This window comes from Rhinolophus sinicus, linkage group LG15, assembly GCF_036562045.2.
Source record: "Rhinolophus sinicus isolate RSC01 linkage group LG15, ASM3656204v1, whole genome shotgun sequence".
In the NCBI taxonomy this organism is placed as follows: Eukaryota; Metazoa; Chordata; class Mammalia; order Chiroptera; family Rhinolophidae; genus Rhinolophus; species Rhinolophus sinicus.
In genome coordinates, this window is record NC_133764.1 from 50029664 (window position 1) to 50034652 (window position 4989).

Sequence of the window (4989 nt, forward strand, 5' to 3'; positions counted from 1 at the left end):
ACGAGGCCCAGAGCAGAGGGTGCTGCCTGACATTGGGCCCCTTGGCATAGGGACGGGTAAAACCTACTCCCTCCCTCTCAGCAGATGACTTTAACTCAGGCTCAGCAGGCTCTGCCTCCTCTTGCTCTCAGTCCCCCTTCAACATCTGACTCAAAGGAAGCATTTTCCTTCCTCCCCAAGTCCACCATCCCTGTGCTTTCCAGCCGGCCCCACCAGCCTTGTCAATCTCCTCTCAGATTCACCACCTCTCCTTCCCTCTGCCTGAAAAACTCCATCCTGGAAAACACTTGCATTGATCCTGCAGCTTGAGGAATGCTCCCTCCTGTTCTCTGGCTGCTTCCTGCAGCCTGCAGCCAAGGTCTCCAGGATCTACAGCCACTGCCTCCATGGCGTCCGCACCTCCTTCCCCCTCCAAACCTCACCGTGGAGGCACTCTGCTGGGATTCTGTCCCAAGGTCACCACAATTCAGGTTCCTTTGCTCCTGTCCCACATTCTTGAAACCTGGCTCCCCCACTCCCAGTGACTCCAGCTTAGCCTGGTTCCCCTCTCTGCATCCTCCGCCCTCTTTACACATTCAGCACAGGCCTGAGGTGTCTGCCCTCCGTTGCTCCCAGAGCCCTAAACAGTCCTCCTGCCCTCACTGCTTCTCCAGACGAGGGCCTGGGATCCTTGTTATCAGGTCTGCGCACAGGGTCTTTCACTTCTTTGCCGTTGTGCTCTGAATCGGTAGCTCCCCGTCTGACTCCCTTCTGAATTCTAGTCTTCACCTGTGCTAGGTGGGAACGCAGGCGACCTAGCCACCACCCCAGCTCACATTGTGACTTGGAGCAAGTCCCTTTACTACTCTGAGCTTCGGTTTTCTTACCTGAGTGAGGGGCTTGGATGAGGTGATTTCAAGGGCCCTTCCTTTCAATAATAAAATACAATGACCAACAAAACCCCTCCTATCCTGCTGCCATCACAGACCAACTTACCTAGGAACTCATTCCTGGTCCAAGACTGGCTCCTTTGCTCTGTCACGTCTCTCCCAGCATTCTCTAATTCCTGTCACCTCAGCCATTCCAACCAGTCCCAGGTCCTCCTGTTCACTCTCCCTGCTGACCATCCCCCCTTATACCTTCCCCACCTCCTCATTCTCTCCACCACCTCCTTCCCCCGAACCCCATCCAGTGTCTGACCACTGTAGGCAATCCAGCCCCAGGATCTTTGCTCTGGGTCCCTGCCCCTCAAGAAGAGCAAGAATGCCCCACTCTTCAAGTTTATATTCCATATTCTCCATGAACACTGTAAGCCTTCAGGCCACAGTGGCCTGAGTTCAAATCAGATTCTGCCACTTTGTGACCTTTGATAAACTCCTGAAACTCAGTTTTCTTAATCTGAAAAATGGAGGTAATAGTAGGTGCTGCCTCACCAGGAAATCACAAGAATTAAATCAGATATTTGTGAGGTACTGGGCACAGCTTGGCACATTGTAAACACTCAATTAACTAACGTATTACCACCCCATCCCCACCTCCCCACCCCCCACACACACCTGTGATGCCAACTTCCTGGACATTTCGATTACGCTCATTTTCACTAATCTTCCACCTGTGACAGCTCTCTGACCCGCACCCCCACCTCAGTGTAAATTTGTGGATGAAGCTGCTAAGGGGTTCTGTGAGTCACCCCATCCCTAGGCCCCCTTTATTCTCAAGGCCAGTTCCCAGAACTCCAGGAAGATCCCTTGTGTGGGGGAGAAGTGACAGTGGGATGGGTGCTGCACCCCTTCTCCCCCCATAGCATGTTAGGCCCCTGGGAGCATGGCTACATTTGTGCACTCTAAACCTCTCAAAGGATGGGTGTCCCGGCATTCTGACACCCCAGGTGCCTCCAACCCCTCCCTGAAGCGAGGCATCAGAGCTTCAGGGATTCTAGAAGGGGGCCACTTGGGCAACAGAGAGGGAGGAGTACAAGGCTCCCCTCAGGGGAATACTCAGGTGATAAGAGCAGTTCTCTCCTGGTGGAAAGGACGGACACTGGGCTGGGATCCAGGCGGAAGCACAATGAACTCCTGTCCCAATGCTGTGGGCTTTTCCACTGCTCCCCAGTCCTCAACATTATGGCAACAGTCTCTCCACATGCTGGGTAGAGAGGGCCCCAAGGTCCCCAAACCTTAAAGGAGTCCCTTGGGTCCTGGACAAGGGCCAGGAGGCTGGCTTTCTCCCCAGCACCTTACGGTCAACACGAGTGGCGCAAGCTCAGGATGAGTGAGCCCTTTCTATGCACCAGGCACTGCTCTGGGACCCCAGCTCGTTGCTGGGAGCCCTGAGTCCTGCTCTTACCCACCATTCCACCCTGCCCCCTTGTCTGGCCTCACAGACTGGGCACAGGACCTGGACATCCTCCCTTGGCAGGAATCACTGCCCATCACTCTGCCCCAGAACTGGGGCAGCCGATACCCCTCCCTTACCTGCAGCCGCTGGGACTTGGTCTTGGCCTCATATCAGCCCAGCTTGACCCCTGTGCAGGAAAATTGGAGGGAAGAATTGGCAGAAGGGCAGGAAGAACTGCAGGAGAAGGAGGCCCCAGACTTCCTAGTGGTGGGGGCTCCTGAGGGATGGCTAGGGACCAGAGCCCAACAGCTCCTTCAGTAGGGGTGACCCTGAGGGTGGCATCAAGACAGCAGGAACCGTGGCCACTGTTTTCCAGAGTCCCCAGGGACTCCTGCGGAAAAACAAGCAATGCGCAGAAGGGAGCAAAGGGGCCTGCCACCTCCATCTCGGTGGGATTGGGTTGGGATTCCCCCAGGGACCCGTTGTTTGGGGAGAGGCTGCTGCTACAGCCCCTGACCTCAGGAGAGAAGGTGGGGGAGGGAATTGAAGCCGGCTTCCTGCTTGGCAGAGGCATGCAGCTCATAGCAGAGCTGACCAGGAGGACAAGATGGGGGAAACAGCATTGGCCTCGGGAGTGGGGTGTGGTCAAGGGAGGGTCGATGTCCAGCTGGGACTGCTCAGAGCTGGGGAACCCAGGAAGATGAGGCACGGTTGGGGGTCGAGGGGCCATACAATTGAGCCTCCACTGGAGCTGGCCCAGAATGCCACCAGAGAGAAGTCACTCTGGGGTCCAGGAAGGTCCACAATAGGAAACCCGAGAAACCAGGGCCACACAAGTGGGAGGAATGTGCCTCAGACTTGGAGGCCTGGCCACAGATTAGGCTTGTCGTGTGGTCTTGGGCACTTGGTGGTGTGGGTGGGGGATCCAGGCTCCCTCAGGCCCAGGGCACCGCACTGTGAAATGACAAATCCCGCCTATCCTTTTGGGAGGTATATCAGATCAGGGTTCACTAACGTGGCCCTGTAACATGGCACAGATGGGGCAAGACAGACACACGCTGATGGTGTGTGTGTAGGGTGAGGGGGCATGGGATTGATGGACCAGATGGAAGGCAGAGGTGGGGGAAAATGTGGCGAGAGAGGAGTGGGACCCTGGATATGGGATGCACTTCTCACTGACCAGCTGTGTGACTTTGGAAAGCTTGAGTAGCCTCTCTGAGCCTCAGTTTCCCCATCTGTAAAACGAGGAGCACAATTTCTCCCTCTTGGGCTAATTGTGGGATTCCAGGCAGTATGACATAGGTCTTTATCCCCCTCGCCTCCTCGCCCCTACACCCTGGAAGACGTTTCCAAGATGTCTCCAGAGTGAAGGAACAATTGGGTCAGCCTTGCTGAGCATCTGGGTCTGGAAAGGCAGGTGGTTGGAGGGGAAGAGTCACCCGTTCCCAGCATTGATATCAGCGCCTTCCGGGAAATCACCTTCTCACCTCTCCTGGGCCTAAAATAGAGCTGGGGGTGGGGGGTGGGGGGCGCTGTCATGAGCCAGAGGCAATTCCCCCAACCCTGGTGGAAGCCCTGGGTCCCCAGGGAAGCAGAGGACCCAGTAAGGGGTTCCCTGCCTCCACTCCTGTTAGTGACCTGTGGTCTCCAAGGGTGGGTTCAAGGAGGTTTTGGCTTTGGGCACAAGGTCAGGGTGGGGCCTCACCAGGGGTGCCCACACCCTACCACCCCCCACCCTATTGAGGTCTCTGGCTCCTGGGATTTGGTAGCAGAGGTCAGAAATCCCTGCCCCAGTCTGGGGACCCATGTTGCCCAGGAGACTAGGAGCTAGGCTGGAGGGGCCCAGCTCCAGGGTATGTTGGGGGGTCAGGTGGTTTGGAGACAGGGCAACCTAGTCTGGCCTGAGAGGGAAGCTGGGGGGCTCCACAGGTATTTTCTGCTCCTCAAAGGTTTGACTTGGCTATTTTACATGATGTTTAGGGAGAAGGATTGTGGTGCCCACTGTGAAGGACTCAGGAGGCCAGAGACCCCTCCTGGAGGGGTCAGGTGACAGCAAATCCTGCAGCCCTCCTGGAGTCAGGAGCCTCTTGGGCTGGAAAAGGAGCCTGCAGGATGGAAAGGGATCTGGACCAAAGGTGTGGGAGGACGCCACAGTAATCTGTTCCGGGCAGTGGGCGAGAGATCCCAGAGGCGCCCAGAGGGGCGTTAGGCAAACGAGCCTCTGCCCCTCCGTCCCGTCCCTGGCCCCCAGCCTTCTCAGCTCAGAAAGCCTTCGGTCGACCAGGGCTGGGTCCGGGGAATCCCTATCCTGGGTATCACGACCCAGGGGCGAACATGGGTCGGGCAGCCACGCCCCCAACACCTCGATAGCACGGGTCCCCAGATGGGCGGGCACCAGGTCAGAGCCCGGGGTCCTTGTGTATCCTCCGTGCCTCCCGCTACAAATCTGCCGGTCCTCGGCGCTCCACAGGCAAGAGGTGGCCAGGGAGGGGGTCCCGAGATGGGGACCCGGTGCGCCCCGCCCTGCACCTGCCGAGGGAGACAGAGGTGGTGCGAGAAGGCCGGCCCTGGGGCGGCGCCTCTTTTGTCCTCACGTCTCGGCGGCCCCGGCCCTGCCCCGCTGGTGGGGCCCCGGGGGCGGGGGCGGGCCCTCGGCTCACGTGCTCGCCGCTC